Source organism: Oncorhynchus gorbuscha, unplaced genomic scaffold (assembly GCF_021184085.1).
Source record: "Oncorhynchus gorbuscha isolate QuinsamMale2020 ecotype Even-year unplaced genomic scaffold, OgorEven_v1.0 Un_scaffold_762, whole genome shotgun sequence".
Taxonomy (NCBI): Eukaryota; Metazoa; Chordata; class Actinopteri; order Salmoniformes; family Salmonidae; genus Oncorhynchus; species Oncorhynchus gorbuscha.
Window position 1 is genome coordinate 300,167 of NW_025745799.1, and position 23,812 is coordinate 323,978.

The 23,812-nt window shown below is 43.7% G+C and overlaps 9 non-coding genes across 9 annotated transcripts; all 9 read right to left on the bottom strand.

Moving 5' to 3' along the window:
* Positions 1 to 418: 418 nt before the first annotated feature.
* Positions 419 to 492, bottom strand: trnai-aau. The gene has a single exon. It is a non-coding gene; the product is annotated as a tRNA-Ile (tRNA).
* Positions 493 to 3,164: 2,672 nt separating this feature from the next.
* On the bottom strand, positions 3,165 to 3,238 carry trnai-aau. Its single transcript has one exon. It is a non-coding gene; the product is annotated as a tRNA-Ile (tRNA).
* Positions 3,239 to 4,797: 1,559 nt separating this feature from the next.
* Positions 4,798 to 4,871, bottom strand: trnai-aau. Its single transcript has one exon. It is a non-coding gene; the product is annotated as a tRNA-Ile (tRNA).
* A 2,954-nt stretch (positions 4,872 to 7,825) lies between these two features.
* trnai-aau lies at positions 7,826 to 7,899 on the bottom strand. Its single transcript has one exon. It is a non-coding gene; the product is annotated as a tRNA-Ile (tRNA).
* A 2,330-nt stretch (positions 7,900 to 10,229) lies between these two features.
* On the bottom strand, positions 10,230 to 10,303 carry trnai-aau. Its single transcript has one exon. It is a non-coding gene; the product is annotated as a tRNA-Ile (tRNA).
* A 4,490-nt stretch (positions 10,304 to 14,793) lies between these two features.
* On the bottom strand, positions 14,794 to 14,867 carry trnai-aau. The gene has a single exon. It is a non-coding gene; the product is annotated as a tRNA-Ile (tRNA).
* A 1,647-nt stretch (positions 14,868 to 16,514) lies between these two features.
* Positions 16,515 to 16,588, bottom strand: trnai-aau. The gene has a single exon. It is a non-coding gene; the product is annotated as a tRNA-Ile (tRNA).
* A 4,725-nt stretch (positions 16,589 to 21,313) lies between these two features.
* trnai-aau lies at positions 21,314 to 21,387 on the bottom strand. The gene has a single exon. It is a non-coding gene; the product is annotated as a tRNA-Ile (tRNA).
* A 2,200-nt stretch (positions 21,388 to 23,587) lies between these two features.
* Positions 23,588 to 23,661, bottom strand: trnai-aau. Its single transcript has one exon. It is a non-coding gene; the product is annotated as a tRNA-Ile (tRNA).
* Between the last annotated feature and the right edge of the window lie 151 nt (positions 23,662 to 23,812).

Consider the following 23,812-nt stretch of genomic DNA (forward strand, 5'->3'; position numbering starts at 1 on the left):
AGAGAGTAAGGAGTGGAGAAAGACAGAGAGAGAGTAAGGAGTGGAGAAAGACAGAAAGAAAGAGTAAGGAGTGGAGAAAGACAGAAAGAGAGTGTAAGGAGTGGAGAAAGACAGAAAGAGAGAGTAAGGAGTGGAGAAAGAGAGAGTAAGGAGTGGAGAAAGACAGAAAGAGAGAGTAAGGAGTGGAGAAAGACAGAAAGAGAGAGTAAGGTGTGGAGAAAGACAGATAGAGAGACTAAGGAGTGGAGAAAGACAGAGTAAGTAGTGGAGAAAGACAGAGAGAGAAAAACAGAGTAAGGAGTGGAGAAAGACAGAGAGAGAGAGTTATACTACTAATTTAAAATGTACATTGTAGACCCCAATCAATAGAGTTATGTGACACTGTAGACATACACAGTAAAGTAAAAACAAATTCTCCTGGCCAGTACGGGTATCGATCCCGCGACCTTCGCATTATTAGCACGACGCTCTAACCAACTGAGCTAACCGGCCTTGATAAAGCTCACTTTACGGATTACAGACAGAAAGAGAGAGTAAGGAGTGGAGAAAGACAGAAAGAGAGAGTAAGGAGTGGAGAAAGACAGAAAGAGAGAGTAAGGAGTGGAGAAAGACAGAGAGAGAGAGAGTAAGGAGTGGAGAAAGACAGAAAGAGAGAGTAAGGAGTGGAGAAAGACAGAGAGAGAGAGTAAGGAGTGGAGAAAGACATAAATAGAGAGTAAGGAGTGGAAAAAGACAGAAAGAGAGAGTAAGGAGTGGAGAAAGACAGAAAGAGAGAGTAAGGAGTGGAGAAAGACAGAAAGAGAGAGTAAGGAGTGGAGAAAGACAGAAAGAGAGAGTAATGAGTGGAGAAAGACAGAGAGAGAGAGTAAGGAGTGGAGAAAGACAGAAAGAGAGAGTAAGGAGTGGAGATAGACAGAAAGAGAGAGTAAGGAGTGGAGAAAGCGAGAGTAAGGAGTGGAGAAAGAGAGAGTAAGGAGTGAGGAAAGAGAGAGTAAGGAGTGGAGAAAGACAGAAAGAGAGAGTAAGGAGTGGAGAAAGACAGAAAGAGAGAGTAATGAGTGGAGAAAGACAGAGAGAGAGAGTAAGGAGTGGAGAAAGACAGAAAGAGAGAGTAAGGAGTGGAGAAAGACAGAAAGAGAGAGTAAGGAGTGGAGAAAGAGAGAGTAAGGAGTGGAGAAAGAGAGAGTAAGGAGTGGAGAAAGAGAGAGTAAGGAGTGAAGAAAGACAGAAAGAGAGAGAGTAAGGAGTGGAGAAAGACAGAAAGAGAGAGTAAGGAGTGGAGAAAGACAGAAAGAGAGAGTAAGGAGTGGAGAAAGACAGAAAGAGAGAGTAAGGAGTGGAGATAGACAGAGCGAGAGAGTAAGGAGTGGAGAAAGACAGAAAGAGAGAGTAAGGAGTGGAGAAAGACAGAAAGAGAGAGTAAGGAGTGGAGAAAGACAGAGAGAGAGAGTAAGGAGTGGAGAAAGACATAAAGAGAGAGTAAGGAGTGGAGATAGAAAGAGAGAGTAAGGAGTGGAGAAAGCGAGAGTAAGGAGTGGAGAAAGAGAGAGTAAGGAGTGAGGAAAGAGAGAGTAAGGAGTGGAGAAAGACGAGAGAGAGAGTATGGAGTGGAGAAAGACAGAAAGAGAGAGTAAGGAGTGGAGAAAGACAGAAAGAGAGAGTAAGGAGTGGAGAAAGACAGAGAGAGAGTAAGGAGTGGAGAAAGACAGAAAGAGAGAGTAAGGAGTGGAGAAAGACAGAAAGAGAGAGTAAGGAGTGGAGAAAGACAGAAAGAGAGAGTAAGGAGTGGAGAAAGAGAGAGTAAGGAGTGGAGAAAGAGAGAGTAAGGAGTGGAGAAAGAGAGAGTAAGGAGTGGAGAAAGACAGAAAGAGAGAGTAAGGAGTGGAGAAAGACAGAAAGAGAGAGTAAGGAGTGGAGAAATACAGAAAGAGAGAGTAAGGAGTGGAGAAAGACAGAGAGAGAGTAAGGAGTGGAGAAAGACAGAAAGAGAGAGTAAGGAGTGGAGAAAGACAGAAAGAGAGAGTAAGGAGTGGAGAAAGACAGAAAGAGAGAGTAAGGAGTGGAGAAAGAGAGAGTAAGGAGTGGAGAAAGAGAGAGTAAGGAGTGGAGAAAGAGAGAGTAAGGAGTGGAGAAAGACAGAAAGAGAGAGTAAGGAGTGGAGAAAGACAGAAAGAGAGAGTAAGGAGTGGAGAAAGACAGAAAGAGAGAGTAAGGAGTGGAGAAAGACAGAAAGAGAGAGTAAGGAGTGGAGAAAGAGAGAGTAAGGAGTGGAGAAAGAGAGAGTAAGGAGTGGAGAAAGAGAGAGTAAGGAGTGAAGAAAGACAGAAAGAGAGAGTAAGGAGTGGAGAAAGACAGAAAGAGAGAGTAAGGAGTGGAGAAAGACAGAAAGAGAGAGTAAGGAGTGGAGAAAGACAGAAAGAGAGAGTAAGGAGTGGAGACAGACAGAGCGAGAGAGTAAGGAGTGGAGAAAGACAGAAAGAGAGAGTAAGGAGTGGAGAAAGACAGAAAGAGAGAGTAAGGAGTGGAGAAAGACAGAAAGAGAGAGTAAGGAGTGGAGACAGACATAAAGAGAGAGTAAGGAGTGGAGATAGAAAGAGAGAGTAAGGAGTGGAGAAAGAGAGTAAGGAGTGGAGAAAGAGAGAGTAAGGAGTGAGGAAAGAGAGAGTAAGGAGTGGAGAAAAGACGAGAGAGAGAGTAAGGAGTGGAGAAAGACAGAAAGAGAGAGTAAGGAGTGGAGAAAGACAGAAAGAGAGAGTAAGGAGTGGAGAAAGACAGAGAGAGAGTAAGGAGTGGAGAAAGACAGAAAGAAAGAGTAAGGAGTGGAGAAAGACAGAAAGAGAGTGTAAGGAGTGGAGAAAGACAGAAAGAGAGAGTAAGGAGTGGAGAAAGAGAGAGTAAGGAGTGGAGAAAGACAGAAAGAGAGAGTAAGGAGTGGAGAAAGACAGAAAGAGAGAGTAAGGTGTGGAGAAAGACAGATAGAGAGACTAAGGAGAGAAAGACAGAGTAAGTAGTGGAGAAAGACAGAGAGAGAAAAACAGAGTAAGGAGTGGAGAAAGACAGAGAGAGAGAGTTATACTACTAATTTAAAATGTACATTGTAGACCCCAATCAATAGAGTTATGTGACACTGTAGACATACACAGTAAAGTAAAAACAAATTCTCCTGGCCAGTACGGGTATCGATCCAGCGACCTTCGCATTATTAGCACGACGCTCTAACCAACTGAGCTAACCGGCCTTGATAAAGCTCACTTTACGGATTACAGACAGAAAGAGAGAGTAAGGAGTGGAGAAAGACAGAAAGAGAGAGTAAGGAGTGGAGAAAGACAGAAAGAGAGAGTAAGGAGTGGAGAAAGACAGAGAGAGAGAGAGTAAGGAGTGGAGAAAGACAGAAAGAGAGAGTAAGGAGTGGAGAAAGACAGAGAGAGAGAGTAAGGAGTGGAGAAAGACATAAATAGAGAGTAAGGAGTGGAAAAAGACAGAAAGAGAGAGTAAGGAGTGGAGAAAGACAGAAAGAGAGAGTAAGGAGTGGAGAAAGACAGAAAGAGAGAGTAAGGAGTGGAGAAAGACAGAAAGAGAGAGTAATGAGTGGAGAAAGACAGAGAGAGAGAGTAAGGAGTGGAGAAAGACAGAAAGAGAGAGTAAGGAGTGGAGATAGACAGAAAGAGAGAGAGTAAGGAGTGGAGAAAGCGAGAGTAAGGAGTGGAGAAAGAGAGAGTAAGGAGTGAGGAAAGAGAGAGTAAGGAGTGGAGAAAGACAGAAAGAGAGAGTAAGGAGTGGAGAAAGACAGAAAGAGAGAGTAATGAGTGGAGAAAGACAGAGAGAGAGAGTAAGGAGTGGAGAAAGACAGAAAGAGAGAGTAAGGAGTGGAGAAAGACAGAAAGAGAGAGTAAGGAGTGGAGAAAGAGAGAGTAAGGAGTGGAGAAAGAGAGAGTAAGGAGTGAAGAAAGACAGAAAGAGAGAGTAAGGAGTGGAGAAAGACAGAAAGAGAGAGTAAGGAGTGGAGAAAGACAGAAAGAGAGAGTAAGGAGTGGAGAAAGACAGAAAGAGAGAGTAAGGAGTGGAGATAGACAGAGCGAGAGAGTAAGGAGTGGAGAAAGACAGAAAGAGAGAGTAAGGAGTGGAGAAAGACAGAAAGAGAGAGTAAGGAGTGGAGAAAGACAGAGAGAGAGAGTAAGGAGTGGAGAAAGACATAAAGAGAGAGTAAGGAGTGGAGATAGAAAGAGAGAGTAAGGAGTGGAGAAAGCGAGAGTAAGGAGTGGAGAAAGAGAGAGTAAGGAGTGAGGAAAGAGAGAGTAAGGAGTGGAGAAAGACGAGAGAGAGAGTAAGGAGTGGAGAAAGACAGAAAGAGAGAGTAAGGAGTGGAGAAAGACAGAAAGAGAGAGTAAGGAGTGGAGAAAGACAGAGAGAGAGTAAGGAGTGGAGAAAGACAGAAAGAGAGAGTAAGGAGTGGAGAAAGACAGAAAGAGAGTGTAAGGAGTGGAGAAAGACAGAAAGAGAGAGTAAGGAGTGGAGAAAGAGAGAGTAAGGAGTGGAGAAAGACAGAAAGAGAGAGTAAGGAGTGGAGAAAGACAGAAAGAGAGAGTAAGGTGTGGAGAAAGACAGATAGAGAGACTAAGGAGTGGAGAAAGACAGAGTAAGTAGTGGAGAAAGACAGAGAGAGAAAAACAGAGTAAGGAGTGGAGAAAGACAGAGAGAGAGAGTTATACTACTAATTTAAAATGTACATTGTAGACCCCAATCAATAGAGTTATGTGACACTGTAGACATACACAGTAAAGTAAAAACAAATTCTCCTGGCCAGTACGGGTATCGATCCCGCGACCTTCGCATTATTAGCACTACGCTCTAACCAACTGAGCTAACCGGCCTTGATAAAGCTCACTTTACGGATTACAGACAGAAAGAGAGAGTAAGGAGTGGAGAAAGACAGAAAGAGAGAGTAAGGAGTGGAGAAAGACAGAAAGAGAGAGTAAGGAGTGGAGAAAGACAGAGAGAGAGAGTAAGGAGTGGAGAAAGACAGAAAGAGAGAGTAAGGAGTGGAGAAAGACAGAGAGAGAGAGTAAGGAGTGGAGAAAGACATAAATAGAGAGTAAGGAGTGGAAAAAGACAGAAAGAGAGAGTAAGGAGTGGAGAAAGACAGAAAGAGAGAGTAAGGAGTGGAGAAAGACAGAAAGAGAGAGTAAGGAGTGGAGAAAGACAGAAAGAGAGAGTAATGAGTGGAGAAAGACAGAGAGAGAGAGTAAGGAGTGAAGAAAGACAGAAAGAGAGAGTAAGGAGTGGAGATAGACAGAAAGAGAGAGTAAGGAGTGGAGAAAGCGAGAGTAAGGAGTGGAGAAAGAGAGAGTAAGGAGTGAGGAAAGAGAGAGTAAGGAGTGGAGAAAGACATAAATAGAGAGTAAGGAGTGGAAAAAGACAGAAAGAGAGAGTAAGGAGTGGAGAAAGACAGAAAGAGAGAGTAAGGAGTGGAGAAAGACAGAAAGAGAGAGTAAGGAGTGGAGAAAGACAGAGAGAGAGAGTAAGGAGTGGAGAAAGACTGAAAGAGAGAGTAAGGAGTGGAGAAAGAGAGAGTAAGGAGTGGAGAAAGACATAAATAGAGAGTAAGGAGTGGAGAAAGACAGAAAGAGAGAGTAAGGAGTGGAGAAAGACAGAGAGAGAGAGTAAGGAGTGGAGAAAGACATAAAGAGAGAGTAAGGAGTGGAGAAAGACATACAGAGAGAGTAAGGAGTGGAGATAGACAGAAAGAGAGAGTAAGGAGTGGAGAAAGCGAGAGTAAGGAGTGGAGAAAGAGAGAGTAAGGAGTGAGGAAAGAGAGAGTAAGGAGTGGAGAAAGACAGAGAGAGAGTAAGGAGTGGAGAAAGACAGAAAGAGAGAGTAAGGAGTGGAGAAAGACAGAGAGAGAGAGTAAGGAGTGGAGAAAGACATAAAGAGAGAGTAAGGAGTGGAGATAGACAGAAAGAGAGAGTAAGGAGTGGAGAAAGCGAGAGTAAGGAGTGGAGAAAGAGAGAAAGAGAGATTAAGGAGTGGAGAAAGACAGAGAGAGAGAGTAAGGACTGGAGAAAGACAGAGAGAGAGAGTAATGAGTGGAGAAAGACAGAAAGAGAGAGTAAGGAGTGGAGAAAGACAGAGAGAGTAAGGAGTGGAGAAAGACAGAGAGAGAGAGTAAGGACTGGAGAAAGACTGAGAGAGAGAGAGTAAGGAGTGGAGAAAGACAGAGAGAGAGAGTAAGGACTGGAGAAAGACAGAGAGAGTAAGGAGTGGAGAAAGACAGAGAGAGAGAGAGAGTAAGGACTGGAGAAAGACTGAGAGAGAGAGTAATGAGTGGAGAAAGACAGAAAGAGAGAGTAAGGAGTGGAGAAAGACAGAAAGAGAGAGTAAGGACTGGAGAAAGACTGAGAGAGAGAGTAAGGAGTGGAGAAAGACAGAAAGAGAGAGTAAGGAGTGGAGAAAGACAGAAAGAGAGGGTAAGGACTGGAGAAAGACTGAGAGAGATAGTAAGGAGTGGAGAAAGACAGAAAGAGAGAGTAAGGAGTGGAGAAAGACAGAAAGAGAGTGTAAGGAGTGGAGAAAGACAGAAAGAGAGAGTAAGGAGTGGAGAAAGACAGAAAGAGAGAGTAAGGAGTGGAGAAAGACTGAAAGAGAGAGTAAGGAGTGGAGAAAGAGAGAGTAAGGAGTGGAGAAAGACATAAATAGAGAGTAAGGAGTGGAGAAAGACAGAAAGAGAGAGTAAGGAGTGGAGAAAGACAGAGAGAGAGAGTAAGGAGTGGAGAAAGACATAAAGAGAGAGTAAGGAGTGGAGAAAGACATACAGAGAGAGTAAGGAGTGGAGATAGACAGAAAGAGAGAGTAAGGAGTGGAGAAAGCGAGAGTAAGGAGTGGAGAAAGAGAGAGTAAGGAGTGAGGAAAGAGAGAGTAAGGAGTGGAGAAAGACAGAGAGAGAGAGTAAGGAGTGGAGAAAGACAGAAAGAGAGAGTAAGGAGTGGAGAAAGACAGAAAGAGAGAGTAAGGAGTGGAGAAAGACAGAGAGAGAGAGAGTAAGGAGTGGAGAAAGACATAAAGAGAGAGTAAGGAGTGGAGATAGACAGAAAGAGAGAGTAAGGAGTGGAGAAAGCGAGAGTAAGGAGTGGAGAAAGAGAGAGTAAGGAGTGAGGAAAGAGAGAATAAGGAGTGGAGAAAGACAGAGAGAGAGTAAGGAGTGGAGAAAGACAGAAAGAGAGAGTAAGGAGTGGGGAAAGACAGAAAGAGAGAGTAAGGAGTGGAGAAAGACAGAAAGAGAGAGTAAGGAGTGGAGAAAGACAGAAAGAGAGAGTAAGGAGTGGAGAAAGACAGAGAGAGAGATTAATGAGTGGAGAAGGACAGAAAGAGAGAGTAAGGAGTGGAGAAAGACAGAAAGAGATAGTAAGGAGTGGAGAAAGACAGAAAGAGAGAGTAAGGAGTGGAGAAAGAGAGAGTAAGGAGTGGAGAAAGAGAGAGTAAGGAGTGGAGAAAGAGAGAGTAAGGAGTGGAGAAAGACAGAAAGAGAGAGTAAGGAGTGGAGAAAGACAGAAAGAGAGAGTAAGGAGTGGAGAAAGACAGAAAGAGAGAGTAAGGAGTGGAGAAAGACATAGAGAGTAAGGAGTCGAGAAAGACAGAGAGAGAGAGTAAGGAGTGGAGAAAGACAGAGTAAGTAGTGGAGAAAGACAGAGAGAGAAAAAAAGAGTAAGGAGTGGAGAAAGACAGAGAGAGAGAGAGTTATACTACTAATTTAAAATGTACATTGTAGACCCCAATCAATAGAGTTATGTGACACTGTAGACATACACAGTAAAGTAAAAACAAATTCTCCTGGCCAGTACGGGTATCGAACCCGCGACCTTCGCGTTATTAGCACAACGCTCTAACCAACTGAGCTAACCTGCCTTGATAATGCTCAACTTTACGGATTAAAGACAGAAAGAGAGAGTAAGGAGTGGAGAAAGACAGAAAGAGAGAGTAAGGATTGGAGAAAGACAGAAAGAGAGAGTAAGGAGTGGAGAAAGACAGAAAGAGAGAGTAAGGAGTGGAGAAAGACAGAAAGAGAGAGTAAGGAGTGGAGAAAGAGAGAGTAAGGAGTGGAGAAAAAGAGAGTAAGGAGTGGGGAAAGACAGAAAGAGAGAGTAAGGAGTGGAGAAAGACAGAAAGAGAGAGTAAGGAGTGGAGAAAGACAGAAAGAGAGAGTAAGGAGTGGAGAAAGACAGAGAGAGAGAGTAAGGAGTGGAGAAAGACAGAAAGAGAGAGTAATGAGTGGAGAAAGACAGAGAGAGAGAGTAAGGAGAGGAGAAAGACAGAGTAAGTAGTGGAGAAAGACAGAGAGAGAAAAACAGAGTAAGGAGTGGAGAAAGACAGAGAGAGAGAGTAAGGAGTGGAGAAAGACAGAAAGAGAGAGTAAGGAGTGGAGAAAGACAGAGAGAGAGAGTAAGGAGAGGAGAAAGACAGAGTAAGTAGTGGAGAAAGACAGAGAGAGAAAAACAGAGTAAGGAGTGGAGAAAGACAGAGAGAGAGAGTTATACTAGTAATTTAAAATGTACATTGTAGACCCCAATCAATAGAGTTATGTGACACTGTAGACATACACAGTAAAGTAAAAACAAAATCTCCTGGCCAGTACGGGTATCGAAGAGAGAGTAAGGAGTGGAGAAAGACAGAAAGAGAGAGTAAGGAGTGGAGAAAGACAGAGAGAGAGAGTAAGGAGTGGAGAAAGACAGAGAGATAGAGTAAGGAGTGGAGAAAGACATAAAGAGAGAGTAAGGAGTTGAGATAGACAGAAAGAGAGAGTAAGGAGTGGAGAAAGCGAGAGTAAGGAGTGGAGAAAGAGAGAGTAAGGAGTGAGGAAAGAGAGAGTAAGGAGTGGAGAAAGACAGAGAGAGAGAGTAAGGAGTGGAGAAAGACATAAATAGAGAGTAAGGAGTGGAGAAAGACAGAAAGAGAGAGTAAGGAGTGGAGAAAGACAGAGAGAGAGAGTAAGGAGTGGAGAAAGACAGAAAGAGAGAGTAAGGAGTGGAGAAAGACAGAAAGAGAGAGTAAGGAGTGGAGAAAGACAGAGAGAGAGAGAGTAAGGAGTGGAGAAAGACATAAAGAGAGAGTAAGGAGTGGAGATAGACAGAAAGAGAGAGTAAGGAGTGGAGAAAGACAGAAAGAGAGAGTAAGGAGTGGAGAAAGAGAGAGTAAGGAGTGAGGAAAGAGAGAGTAAGGAGTGGAGAAAGACAGAGAGAGAGAGTAAGGAGTGGAGAAAGACAGAAAGAGAGAGTAAGGAGTGGGGAAAGACAGAAAGAGAGAGTAAGGAGTGGAGAAAGACAGAAAGAGAGAGTAAGGAGTGGAGAAAGACAGAAAGAGAGAGTAAGGAGTGGAGAAAGACAGGGAGAGAGATTAATGAGTGGAGAAGGACAGAAAGAGAGAGTAAGGAGTGGAGAAAGACAGAAAGAGAGAGTAAGGACTGGAGAAAGACTGAGAGAGAGAGTAAGGAGTGGAGAAAGACAGAAAGAGAGAGTAAGGAGTGGAGAAAGACAGAGAGAGTAAGGAGTGGAGAAAGACAGAGAGAGAGAGTAAGGACTGGAGAAAGACTGAGAGAGAGAGTAAGGAGTGGAGAAAGACAGAGAGAGAGAGTAATGAGTGGAGAAAGACAGAGAGAGTAAGGAGTGGAGAAAGACAGAGAGAGAGAGAGAGTAAGGACTGGAGAAAGACTGAGAGAGAGAGTAAGGAGTGGAGAAAGACAGAAAGAGAGAGTAAGGAGTGGAGAAAGACAGAAAGAGAGAGTAAGGACTGGAGAAAGACTGAGAGAGAGAGTAAGGAGTGGAGAAAGACAGAAAGAGAGAGTAAGGAGTGGAGAAAGACAGAAAGAGAGGGTAAGGACTGGAGAAAGACTGAGAGAGATAGTAAGGAGTGGAGAAAGACAGAAAGAGAGAGTAAGGAGTGGAGAAAGACAGAAAGAGAGTGTAAGGAGTGGAGAAAGACAGAAAGAGAGAGTAAGGAGTGGAGAAAGACAGAAAGAGAGAGTAAGGAGTGGAGAAAGACAGAAAGAGAGAGTAAGGAGTGGAGAAAGACAGAAAGAGAGAGTAAGGAGTGGAGAAAGACAGAGAGAGAGAGTAAGGAGTGGAGACAGACAGAGAGAGAGAGTTATACTACTAATTTAAAATGTACATTGTAGACCCCAATCAATCAATAGAGCTATGTGACACTGTAGACATACACAGTAAAGTAAAAACAAATTCTCCTGGCCAGTACGGGTAATGAACCCGCGACCTTCGCGTTATTAGCACAACGCTCTAACCAACTGAGCTAAACGGCCTTAGATAATGCTCACTTTACGGATTACAGACAGAAAGAGAGAGTAAGGAGTGGAGAAAGACAGAAAGAGAGAGTAAGGAGTGGAGAAAGACAGAAAGAGAGAGTAAGGAGTGGAGAAAGACAGAGAGAGAGAGTAAGGAGTGGAGAAAGACAGAAAGAGAGAGTAAGGAGTGGAGAAAGACAGAAAGAGAGAGTAAGGTGTGGAGAAAGCGAGAGTAAGGAGTGGAGAAAGAGAGAGTAAGGAGTGAGGAAAGAGAGAGTAAGGAGTGGAGAAAGACAGAGAGAGAGAGTAAGGAGTGGAGAAAGACAGAAAGAGAGAGTAAGGAGTGGAGAAAGACAGAAAGAGAGAGTAAGGAGTGGAGAAAGACAGAAAGAGAGAATAAGGAGTGGAGAAAGACAGAGAGAGAGAGAGTAAGGACTGGAGAAAGACAGAGAGAGAGAGTAATGAGTGGAGAAAGACAGAAAGAGAGAGTAAGGAGTGGAGAAAGACAGAGAGAGTAAGGAGTGGAGAAAGACAGAGAGAGAGAGTAAGGACTGGAGAAAGACTGAGAGAGAGAGTAAGGAGTGGAGAAAGACAGAGAGAGAGAGTAATGAGTGGAGAAAGACAGAGAGAGAGAGAGAGTAAGGACTGGAGAAAGACTGAGAGAGAGAGTAAGGAGTGGAGAAAGACAGAAAGAGAGAGTAAGGAGTGGAGAAAGACAGAAAGAGAGAGTAAGGACTGGAGAAAGACTGAGAGAGAGAGTAAGGAGTGGAGAAAGACAGAAAGAGAGAGTAAGGAGTGGAGAAAGACAGAAAGAGAGGGTAAGGACTGGAGAAAGACTGAGAGAGATAGTAAGGAGTGGAGAAAGACAGAAAGAGAGAGTAAGGAGTGGAGAAAGACAGAAAGAGAGTGTAAGGAGTGGAGAAAGACAGAAAGAGAGAGTAAGGAGTGGAGAAAGACAGAAAGAGAGAGTAAGGAGTGGAGAAAGACAGAAAGAGAGAGTAAGGAGTGGAGAAAGACAGAAAGAGAGAGTAAGGAGTGGAGAAAGACAGAAAGAGAGAGTAAGGAGTGGAGACAGACAGAGCAAGAGAGTAAGGAGTGGAGAAAGACAGAAAGAGAGAGTAAGGAGTGGAGAAAGACAGAAAGAGAGAGTAAGGAGTGGAGAAAGACAGAGAGAGAGAGTAAGGAGTGGAGAAAGACATAAAGAGAGAGTAAGGAGTGGAGATAGACAGAAAGAGAGAGTAAGGAGTGGAGAAAGACAGAGTAAGGAGTGGAGAAAGAGAGAGTAAGGAGACAGAAAGAGAGAGTAAGGAGTGGAGAAAGACAGAGAGAGAGTAAGGAGTGGAGAAAGACAGAAAGAGAGAGTAAGGAGTGGAAAAGACAGAAAGAGAGAGTAAGGAGTGGAGAAAGACAGAGAGAGAGTAAGGAGTGGAGAAAGACAGAAAGAGAGAGTAAGGAGTGGAGAAAGACAGAAAGAGAGAGTAAGAGAAAGAGAGAGTAAAGTGGAGAAAGAGAGAGTAAGGAGTGGAGAAAGAGAGAGTAAGGAGTGGAGAAAGACAGAAAGAGAGAGTAAGGAGTGGAGAAAGACAGAAAGAGAGAGTAAGGAGTGGAGAAAGACAGAAAGAGAGAGTAAGGAGTGGAGAAAGACAGAAAGAGAGAGTAAGGAGTGGAGAAAGACAGAAAGAGAGAGAGAGTAAGGAATGGAGAAAGAGAGAGTAAGGAGTGGAGAAAGAGAAGTAAGGAGGGAGAAAGAGAGAGTAAGGAGTGGAGAAAGACAGAAAGAGAGAGTAAGGAGTGGAGAAAGACAGAAAGAGAGAGTAAGGAGTGGAGAAAGACAGAAAGAGAGAGTAAGGAGTGGAGAAAGACAGAAAGAGAGAGTAAGGAGTGGAGACAGACAGAGCGAGAGAGTAAGGAGTGGAGAAAGACAGAAAGAGAGAGTAAGGAGTGGAGAAAGACAGAAAGAGAGAGTAAGGAGTGGAGAAAGACAGAGAGAGAGTAAGGAGTGGAGAAAGACATAAAGAGAGAGTAAGGAGTGGAGATAGACAGAAAGAGAGAGTAAGGAGTGGAGAAAGACAGAGTAAGGAGTGGAGAAAGAGAGAGTAAGGAGTGAGGAAAGAGAGAGTAAGGAGTGGAGAAAGACGAGAGAGAGAGTAAGGAGTGGAGAAAGACAGAAAGAGAGAGTAAGGAGTGGAGAAAGACAGAAAGAGAGAGTAAGGACTGGAGAAAGACAGAGAGAGAGAGTAATGAGTGGAGAAAGACAGAAAGAGAGAGTAAGGAGTGGAGAAAGACAGAGAGAGTAAGGAGTGGAGAAAGACAGAGAGAGAGAGTAAGGACTGGAGAAAGACTGAGAGAGAGAGTAAGGAGTGGAGAAAGACAGAGAGAGAGAGTAATGAGTGGAGAAAGACAGAGAGAGAGAGAGAGTAAGGACTGGAGAAAGACTGAGAGAGAGAGTAAGGAGTGGAGAAAGACAGAAAGAGAGAGTAAGGAGTGGAGAAAGACAGAAAGAGAGAGTAAGGACTGGAGAAAGACTGAGAGAGAGAGTAAGGAGTGGAGAAAGACAGAAAGAGAGAGTAAGGAGTGGAGAAAGACAGAAAGAGAGGGTAAGGACTGGAGAAAGACTGAGAGAGATAGTAAGGAGTGGAGAAAGACAGAAAGAGAGAGTAAGGAGTGGAGAAAGACAGAAAGAGAGTGTAAGGAGTGGAGAAAGACAGAAAGAGAGAGTAAGGAGTGGAGAAAGACAGAAAGAGAGAGTAAGGAGTGGAGAAAGACAGAAAGAGAGAGTAAGGAGTGGAGAAAGACAGAAAGAGAGAGTAAGGAGTGGAGAAAGACAGAAAGAGAGAGTAAGGAGTGGAGACAGACAGAGCAAGAGAGTAAGGAGTGGAGAAAGACAGAAAGAGAGAGTAAGGAGTGGAGAAAGACAGAAAGAGAGAGTAAGGAGTGGAGAAAGACAGAGAGAGAGAGTAAGGAGTGGAGAAAGACATAAAGAGAGAGTAAGGAGTGGAGATAGACAGAAAGAGAGAGTAAGGAGTGGAGAAAGCGAGAGTAAGGAGTGGAGAAAGAGAGAGTAAGGAGTGAGGAAAGAGAGAGTAAGGAGTGGAGAAAGACGAGAGAGAGAGTAAGGAGTGGAGAAAGACAGAAAGAGAGAGTAAGGAGTGGAGAAAGACAGAAAGAGAGAGTAAGGAGTGGAGAAAGACAGAGAGAGAGTAAGGAGTGGAGAAAGACAGAAAGAGAGAGTAAGGAGTGGAGAAAGACAGAAAGAGAGAGTAAGGAGTGGAGAAAGAGAGAGTAAGGAGTGGAGAAAGAGAGAGTAAGGAGTGGAGAAAGAGAGAGTAAGGAGTGGAGAAAGACAGAAAGAGAGAGTAAGGAGTGGAGAAAGACAGAAAGAGAGAGTAAGGAGTGGAGAAAGACAGAAAGAGAGAGTAAGGAGTGGAGAAAGACAGAAAGAGAGAGTAAGGAGTGGAGAAAGACAGAAAGAGAGAGAGAGTAAGGAATGGAGAAAGAGAGAGTAAGGAGTGGAGAAAGAGAGAGTAAGGAGTGGAGAAAGAGAGAGTAAGGAGTGGAGAAAGACAGAAAGAGAGAGTAAGGAGTGGAGAAAGACAGAAAGAGAGAGTAAGGAGTGGAGAAAGACAGAAAGAGAGAGTAAGGAGTGGAGAAAGACAGAAAGAGAGAGTAAGGAGTGGAGACAGACAGAGCGAGAGAGTAAGGAGTGGAGAAAGACAGAAAGAGAGAGTAAGGAGTGGAGAAAGACAGAAAGAGAGAGTAAGGAGTGGAGAAAGACAGAGAGAGAGTAAGGAGTGGAGAAAGACATAAAGAGAGAGTAAGGAGTGGAGATAGACAGAAAGAGAGAGTAAGGAGTGGAGAAAGCGAGAGTAAGGAGTGGAGAAAGAGAGAGTAAGGAGTGAGGAAAGAGAGAGTAAGGAGTGGAGAAAGACGAGAGAGAGAGTAAGGAGTGGAGAAAGACAGAAAGAGAGAGTAAGGAGTGGAGAAAGACAGAAAGAGAGAGTAAGGAGTGGAGAAAGACAGAGAGAGAGTAAGGAGTGGAGAAAGAGAGAGTAAGGAGTGGAGAAAGACAGAAAGAGAGAGTAAGGAGTGGAGAAAGACAGAAAGAGAGAGTAAGGAGTGGAGAAAGAGAGAGTAAGGAGTGGAGAAAGAGAGAGTAAGGAGTGGAGAAAGAGAGAGTAAGGAGTGGAGAAAGACAGAAAGAGAGAGTAAGGAGTGGAGAAAGACAGAAAGAGAGAGTAAGGAGTGGAGAAAGACAGAAAGAGAGAGTAAGGAGTGGAGAAAGACAGAAAGAGAGAGTAAGGTGTGGAGAAAGACAGATAGAGAGACTAAGGAGTGGAGAAAGACAGAGTAAGTAGTGGAGAAAGACAGAGAGAGAAAAAAAGAGTAAGGAGTGGAGAAAGACAGAGAGAGAGAGTTATACTACTAATTTAAAATGTACATTGTAGACCCCAATCAATAGTGTTATGTGACACTGTAGACATACACAGTAAAGTAAAAACAAATTATCCTGGCCAGTACGGGTATCGAACCCACGACCTTCGCGTTATTAGCACGACGCTCTAACCAACTGAGCTAACCGGCCTTGATAAAGCTCACTTTACGGATTACAGACAGAAAGAGAGAGTAAGGAGTGGAGAAAGACAGAAAGAGAGAGTAAAGAGTGGAGAAAGACAGAAAGAGAGAGTAAGGAGTGGAGAAAGACATACAGAGAGAGTAAGGAGTGGAGAAAGACAGAAAGAGAGAGTAAGGAGTGGAGAAAGACAGAGAGAGAGAGTAAGGAGTGGAGAAAGACATAAAGAGAGAGTAAGGAGTGGAGAAAGACATACAGAGAGAGTAAGGAGTGGAGAAAAACAGAAAGAGAGAGTAAGGAGTGGAGAAAGACAGAAAGAGAGAGTAAGGAGTGGAGAAAGACATAAAGAGAGAGTAAGGAGTGGAGAAAGACAGAGAGAGAGAGTAAGGAGTGGAGAAAGACAGAGAGAGAGAGTAAGGAGTGGAGAAAGACAGAAAGAGAGAGTAAGGAGTGGAGAAAGACAGAGAGAGAGAGTAAGGAGTGGAGAAAGACATAAATAGAGAGTAAGGAGTGGAGAAAGACAGAAAGAGAGAGTAAGGAGTGGAGACAGACAGAGAGAGAGAGTAAGGAGTGGAGAAAGACAGAAAGAGAGAGTAAGGAGTGGAGAAAGACAGAAAGAGAGAGTAAGGAGTGGAGAAAGACAGAGAGAGAGAGTAAGGAGTGGAGAAAGACATAAAGAGAGAGTAAGGAGTGGAGATAGACAGAAAGAGAGAGTAAGGAGTGGAGAAAGCGAGAGTAAGGAGTGGAGAAAGAGAGAGTAAGGAGTGAGGAAAGAGAGAGTAAGGAGTGGAGAAAGACAGAGAGAGAAAAACAGAGTAAGGAGTGGAGAAAGACAGAGAGAGAGAGTTATACTACTAATTTAAAATGTACATTGTAGACCCCAATCAATCAAGGAGTGGAGAAAGACAGAAAGAGATAGTAAGGACTGGAGAAAGACAGAAAGAGAGAGTAAGGAGTGGAGAAAGAGAGAGTAAGGAGTGGAGAAAGAGAGAGCAAGGAGTGGAGAAAGAGAGAGTAAGGAGTGGAGAAAGACAGAAAGAGAGAGTAAGGAGTGGAGAAAGACAGAAAGAGAGAGTAAGGAGTGGAGAAAGACAGAAAGAGAGAGTAAGGAGTGGAGAAAGACAGGGAGAGAGATTAATGAGTGGAGAAGGACAGAAAGAGAGAGTAAGGAGTGGAGAAAGACAGAAAGAGAGAGTAAGGAGTGGAGAAAGAGGGAGTAAGGAGTGGAGAAAAAGAGAGTAAGGAGTGGGGAAAGACAGAAAGAGAGAGTAAGGAGTGGAGAAAGACAGAAAGAGAGAGTAAGGAGTGGAGAAAGACATAAAGAGAGAGTAAGGAGTCGAGAAAGACAGAAAGAGAGAGTAAGGAGTGGAGAAAGACAGAGAGAGAGAGTAAGGAGAGGAGAAAGACAGAAAGAGAGAGTAAGGAGTGGAGAAAGACAGGGAGAGAGATTAATGAGTGGAGAAGGACAGAAAGAGAGAGTAAGGAGTGGAGAAAGACAGAGTAAGTAGTGGAGAAAGACAGAGAGAGAAAAAGAGTAAGGAGTGGAGAAAGACAGAGAGAGAGAGTTATACTACTAATTTAAAATGTACATTGTAGACCCCAATCAATAGAGTTATGTGACACTGTAGACATACACAGTAAAGTAAAAACAAATTCTCCTGGCCAGTACGGGTATCGAACCCGCGACCTTCGCGTTATTAGCACAACGCTCTAACCAACTGAGCTAACCGGCCTTGATAATGCCCAGTTTACGGATTACAGACAGAAAGAGAGAGTAAGGAGTGGAGAAAGACAGAAAGAGAGAGTAAGGAGTGGAGAAAGACAGAAAGAGAGAGTAAGGAGTGGAGAAAGACAGAGAGAGAGAGTAAGGAGTGGAGAAAGACAGAAAGAGAGAGTAAGGAGTGGAGAAAGACAGAAAGAGAGAGTAAGGAGTGGAGAAAGCGAGAGTAAGGAGTGGAGAAAGAGAGAGTAAGGAGTGAGGAAAGAGAGAGTAAGGAGTGGAGAAAGACAGAGAGAGAGAGTAAGGAGTGGAGAAAGACAGAAAGAGAGAGTAAGGAGTGGAGAAAGACAGAAAGAGAGAGTAAGGAGTGGAGAAAGACAGAAAGAGAGATTAAGGAGTGGAGAAAGACAGAGAGAGAGAGTAAGGACTGGAGAAAGACAGAGAGAGAGAGTAATGAGTGGAGAAAGACAGAAAGAGAGAGTAAGGAGTGGAGAAAGACAGAGAGAGTAAGGAGTGGAGAAAGACAGAGAGAGAGAGTAAGGACTGGAGAAAGACTGAGAGAGAGAGTAAGGAGTGGAGAAAGACAGAGAGAGAGAGTAATGAGTGGAGAAAGACAGAGAGAGAGAGAGAGTAAGGACTGGAGAAAGACTGAGAGAGAGAGTAAGGAGTGGAGAAAGACAGAAAGAGAGAGTAAGGAGTGGAGAAAGACAGAAAGAGAGAGTAAGGACTGGAGAAAGACTGAGAGAGAGAGTAAGGAGTGGAGAAAGACAGAAAGAGAGAGTAAGGAGTGGAGAAAGACAGAAAGAGAGGGTAAGGACTGGAGAAAGACTGAGAGAGATAGTAAGGAGTGGAGAAAGACAGAAAGAGAGAGTAAGGAGTGGAGAAAGACAGAAAGAGAGTGTAAGGAGTGGAGAAAGACAGAAAGAGAGAGTAAGGAGTGGAGAAAGACAGAAAGAGAGAGTAAGGAGAGGAGAAAGACAGAAAGAGAGAGTAAGGAGTGGAGAAAGACAGAAAGAGAGAGTAAGGAGTGGAGAAAGACAGAAAGAGAGAGTAAGGAGTGGAGACAGACAGAGCAAGAGAGTAAGGAGTGGAGAAAGACAGAAAGAGAGAGTAAGGAGTGGAGAAAGACAGAAAGAGAGAGTAAGGAGTGGAGAAAGACAGAGAGAGAGAGTAAGGAGTGGAGAAAGACATAAAGAGAGAGTAAGGAGTGGAGATAGACAGAAAGAGAGAGTAAGAGTGGAGAAAGCGAGAGTAAGGAGTGGAGAAAGAGAGAGTAAGGAGTGAGGAAAGAGAGAGTAAGGAGTGGAGAAAGACAGAGAGAGAGAGTAAGGAGTGGAGAAAGACAGAAAGAGAGAGTAAGGAGTGGAGAAAGACAGAAAGAGAGAGTAAGGAGTGGAGAAAGACAGAGAGAGAGTAAGGAGTGGAGAAAGACAGAAAGAGAGAGTAAGGAGTGGAGAAAGACAGAAAGAGAGAGTAAGGAGTGGAGAAAGAGAGAGTAAGGAGTGGAGAAAGAGAGAGTAAGGAGTGGAGAAAGAGAGAGTAAGGAGTGGAGAAAGACAGAAAGAGAGAGTAAGGAGTGGAGAAAGACAGAAAGAGAGAGTAAGGAGTGGAGAAAGACAGAAAGAGAGAGTAAGGAGTGGAGAAAGACAGAAAGAGAGAGTAAGGAGTGGAGAAAGACAGAAAGAGAGAGAGAGTAAGAATGGAGAAAGAGAGAGTAAGGAGTGGAGAAAGAGAGAGTAAGGAGTGGAGAAAGAGAGAGTAAGGAGTGGAGAAAGACAGAAAGAGAGAGTAAGGAGTGGAGAAAGACAGAAAGAGAGAGTAAGGAGTGGAGAAAGACAGAAAGAGAGAGTAAGGAGTGGAGAAAGACAGAAAGAGAGAGTAAGGAGTGGAGACAGACAGAGCGAGAGAGTAAGGAGTGGAGAAAGACAGAAAGAGAGAGTAAGGAGTGGAGAAAGACAGAAAGAGAGAGTAAGGAGTGGAGAAAGACAGAGAGAGAGTAAGGAGTGGAGAAAGAGAGAGTAAGGAGTGGAGAAAGAGAGAGTAAGGAGTGGAGACAGACAGAGCGAGAGAGTAAGGAGTGGAGAAAGACAGAAAGAGAGAGTAAGGAGTGGAGAAAGACAGAAAGAGAGAGTAAGGAGTGGAGAAAGACAGAAAGAGAGAGTAAGGAGTGGAGAAAGAGAGAGTAAGGAGTGGAGAAAGAGAGAGTAAGGAGTGGAGAAAGAGAGAGTAAGGAGTGGAGAAAGACAGAAAGAGAGAGTAAGGAGTGGAGAAAGACAGAAAGAGAGAGTAAGGAGTGGAGAAAGACAGAAAGAGAGAGTAAGGAGTGGAGAAAGACAGAAAGAGAGAGTAAGGAGTGGAGAAAGACAGAAAGAGAGAGAGAGTAAGGAATGGAGAAAGAGAGAGTAAGGAGTGGAGAAAGAGAGAGTAAGGAGTGGAGAAAGAGAGAGTAAGGAGGGAGAAAGACAGAAAGAGAGAGTAAGGAGTGGAGAAAGACAGAAAGAGAGAGTAAGGAGTGGAGAAAGACAGAAAGAGAGAGTAAGGAGTGGAGAAAGACAGAAAGAGAGAGTAAGGAGTGGAGACAGACAGAGAGAGAGTAAGGAGTGGAGAAAGACAGAAAGAGAGAGTAAGGAGTGGAGAAAGACAGAAAGAGAGAGTAAGGAGTGGAGAAAGACAGAGAGAGAGTAAGGAGTGGAGAAAGACATAAAGAGAGAGTAAGGAGTGGAGATAGACAGAAAGAGAGAGTAAGGAGTGGAGAAAGCGAGAGTAAGGAGTGGAGAAAGAGAGAGTAAGGAGTGAGGAAAGAGAGAGTAAGGAGTGGAGAAAGACAGAGAGAGAGTAAGGAGTGGAGAAAGACAAAAGAGAGAGTAAGGATTGGAGAAAGACAGAAAGAGAGAGTAATGAGTGGAGAAAGACAGAGAGAGAGTAAGGAGTGGAGAAAGAGAGAGTAAGGAGTGGAGAAAGACAGAAAGAGAGAGTAAGGAGTGGAGAAAGACAGAAAGAGAGAGTAAGGAGTGGAGAAAGAGAGAGTAAGGAGTGGAGAAAGAGAGAGTAAGGAGTGGAGAAAGAGAGAGTAAGGAGTGGAGAAAGACAGAAAGAGAGAGTAAGGAGTGGAGAAAGACAGAAAGAGAGAGTAAGGAGTGGAGAAAGACAGAAAGAGAGAGTAAGGAGTGGAGAAAGACAGAAAGAGAGAGTAAGGTGTGGAGAAAGACAGATAGAGAGACTAAGGAGTGGAGAAAGACAGAGTAAGTAGTGGAGAAAGACAGAGAGAGAAAAACAGAGTAAGGAGTGGAGAAAGAGAGAGTAAGGAGTGAGGAAAGAGAGAGTAAGGAGTGGAGAAAGACGAGAGAGAGAGTAAGGAGTGGAGAAAGACAGAAAGAGAGAGTAAGGAGTGGAGAAAGACAGAAAGAGAGAGTAAGGAGTGGAGAAAGACAGAGAGAGAGTAAGGAGTGGAGAAAGACAGAAAGAGAGAGTAAGGAGTGGAGAAAGACAGAAAGAGAGAGTAAGGAGTGGAGAAAGAGAGAGTAAGGAGTGGAGAAAGAGAGAGTAAGGAGTGGAGAAAGAGAGAGTAAGGAGTGGAGAAAGACAGAAAGAGAGAGTAAGGAGTGGAGAAAGACAGAAAGAGAGAGTAAGGAGGAGAAAGACAGAAAGAGAGAGTAAGGAGTGGAGAAAGACAGAAAGAGAGAGTAAGGAGTGGAGAAAGACAGAAAGAGAGAGAGAGTAAGGAATGGAGAAAGAGAGAGTAAGGAGTGGAGAAAGAGAGAGTAAGGAGTGGAGAAAGAGTAAGGAGTGGAGAAAGACAGAAAGAGAGAGTAAGGAGTGGAGAAAGACAGAAAGAGAGAGAGTAAGGAGTGGAGAAAGACAGAAAGAGAGAGTAAGGAGTGGAGAAAGACAGAAAGAGAGAGTAAGGAGTGGAGACAGACAGAGCGAGAGAGTAAGGAGTGGAGAAAGACAGAAAGAGAGAGTAAGGAGTGGAGAAAGACAGAAAGAGAGAGTAAGGAGTGGAGAAAGACAGAGAGAGAGTAAGGAGTGGAGAAAGACATAAAGAGAGAGTAAGGAGTGGAGATAGACAGAAAGAGAGAGTAAGGAGTGGAGAAAGACAGAAGGAGTGGAGAAAGAGAAGTAAGGAGTGAGAAAGAGAGAGTAAGGAGTGGAGAAAGACGAGAGAGAGAGTAAGGAGTGGAGAAAGACAGAAAGAGAGAGTAAGGAGTGGAGAAAGACAGAAAGAGAGAGTAAGGAGTGGAGAAAGACAGAGAGAGAGTAAGGAGTGGAGAAAGAGAGAGTAAGGAGTGGAGAAAGACAGAAAGAGAGAGTAAGGAGTGGAGAAAGACAGAAAGAGAGAGTAAGGAGTGGAGAAAGAGAGAGTAAGGAGTGGAGAAAGAGAGAGTAAGGAGTGGAGAAAGAGAGAGTAAGGAGTGGAGAAAGACAGAAAGAGAGAGTAAGGAGTGGAGAAAGACAGAAAGAGAGAGTAAGGAGTGGAGAAAGACAGAAAGAGAGAGTAAGGAGTGGAGAAAGACAGAAAGAGAGAGTAAGGTGTGGAGAAAGACAGATAGAGAGACTAAGGAGTGGAGAAAGACAGAGTAAGTAGTGGAGAAAGACAGAGAGAGAAAAACAGAGTAAGGAGTGGAGAAAGACAGAGAGAGAGAGTTATACTACTAATTTAAAATGTACATTGTAGACCCCAATCAATAGTGTTATGTGACACTGTAGACATACACAGTAAAGTAAAAACAAATGATCCTGGCCAGTACGGGTATCGAACCCACGACCTTCGCGTTATTAGCACGACGCTCTAACCAACTGAGCTAACCGGCCTTGATAAAGCTCACTTTACGGATTACAGACAGAAAGAGAGAGTAAGGAGTGGAGAAAGACAGAAAGAGAGAGTAAGGAGTGGAGAAAGACAGAAAGAGAGAGTAAGGAGTGGAGAAAGACATACAGAGAGAGTAAGGAGTGGAGAAAGACAGAAAGAGAGAGTAAGGAGTGGAGAAAGACAGAGAGAGAGAGTAAGGAGTGGAGAAAGACATAAAGAGAGAGTAAGGAGTGGAGAAAGACATACAGAGAGAGTAAGGAGTGGAGATAGACAGAAAGAGAGAGTAAGGAGTGGAGAAAGACAGAAAGAGAGAGTAAGGAGTGGAGAAAGACATAAAGAGAGAGTAAGGAGTGGAGAAAGACAGAGAGAGAGAGTAAGGAGTGGAGAAAGACAGAGAGAGAGAGTAAGGAGTGGAGAAAGACAGAAAGAGAGAGTAAGGAGTGGAGAAAGACAGAGAGAGAGAGTAAGGAGTGGAGAAAGACATAAATAGAGAGTAAGGAGTGGAGAAAGACAGAAAGAGAGAGTAAGGAGTGGAGAAAGACAGAGAGAGAGAGTAAGGAGTGGAGAAAGACAGAAAGAGAGAGTAAGGAGTGGAGAAAGACAGAAAGAGAGAGTAAGGAGTGGAGAAAGACAGAGAGAGAGAGAAGGAGTGGAGAAAGACAGAAAGAGAGAGTTAGGAGTGGAGAAAGACAGAAAGAGAGAGTAAGAGTGGAGAAAGCGAGTAAGGAGTGGAGAAAGAGAGAGTAAGGAGTGGGGAAAGAGAGAGTAAGGAGTGGAGAAAGACAGAGAGAGAAAAACAGAGTAAGGAGTGGAGAAAGACAGAGAGAGAGAGTTATACTACTAATTTAAAATGTACATTGTAGACCCCAATCAATCAAGGAGTGGAGAAAGACAGAAAGAGATAGTAAGGACTGGAGAAAGACAGAAAGAGAGAGTAAGGAGTGGAGAAAGAGAAAGGAGTGGAGAAAGAGAGAGCAAGGAGTGGAGAAAGAGAGAGTAAGGAGTGGAGAAAGACAGAAAGAGAGAGTAAGGAGTGGAGAAAGACAGAAAGAGAGAGTAAGGAGTGGAGAAAGACAGAAAGAGAGAGTAAGGAGTGGAGAAAGACAGGGAGAGAGATTAATGAGTGGAGAAAGACAGAAAGAGAGAGTAAGGAGTGGAGAAAGACAGAAAGAGAGAGTAAGGAGTGGAGAAAGACAGAGTAAGGAGAGAAAGAGAGAGTAAGGAGTGGAGAAAGACAGAAAGAGAGAGTAAGGAGTGGAGAAAGACAGAAAGAGAGAGTAAGGAGTGGAGAAAGACATAAAGAGAAAGGAGTGGAGAAAGACAGAAAGAGAGAGTAAGGAGTGGAGAAAGACAGAAAGAGAGAGTAAGGAGAGGAGAAAGACAGAAAGAGAGAGTAAGGAGTGGAGAAAGACAGGGAGAGAGATTAATGAGTGGAGAAGACAGAAAGAGAGAGTAAGGAGTGGAGAAAGACAGAAAGTAGTGGAGAAAGACAGAGAGAGAAAAAAGAGTAAGGAGTGGAGAAAGACAGAGAGAGAGAGTTATACTACTAATTTAAAATGTACATTGTAGACCCCAATCAATAGAGTTATGTGACACTGTAGACATACACAGTAAAGTAAAAACAAATTCTCCTGGCCAGTACGGGATCGAACCCGCGACCTTCGAAATTAGCACAACGCTCTAACCAACTGAGCTAACCGGCCTTGATAATGCCCAGTTTACGGATTACAGACAGAAAGAGAGAGTAAGGAGTGGAGAAAGAGAAAGAGAGAGTAAGAGTGGAGAAAGACAGAGAGAGAGAGTAAGGAGTGGAGAAAGACAGAAAGAGAGAGTAAGGAGTGGAGAAAGACAGAAAGAGAGAGTAAGGAGTGGAGAAAGCGAGAGTAAGGAGTGGAGAAAGAAGAGATGGAGAGGAAAGAGAGAGTAAGGAGTGGAGAAAGACAGAAAGAGACAGTAAGGAGTGGAGAAAGACAGAAAGAGAGAGTAAGGAGTGGAGAAAGACAGGGAGAGAGATTAATGAGTGGAGAAGGACAGAAAGAGAGAGTAAGTAGTGGAGAAAGACAGAGAGAGAAAAAGAGTAAGGAGTGGAGAAAGACAGAGAGAGAGAGTTATACTACTAATTTAAAATGTACATTGTAGACCCCAATCAATAGAGTTATGTGACACTGTAGACATACACAGTAAAGTAAAAACAAATTCTCCTGGCCAGTACGGGTATCGAACCCGCGACCTTCGCGTTATTAGCACAACGCTCTAACCAACTGAGCTAACCGGCCTTGACAATGCCCAGTTTAAGGATTACAGACAGAAAGAGAGAGTAAGGAGTGGAGAAAGACAGAGAGAGAGAGTAATGAGTGGAGAAAGACAGAAAGAGAGAGTAAGGAGTGGAGAAAGACAGAGAGAGAGAGTAAGGAGTGGAGAAAGACA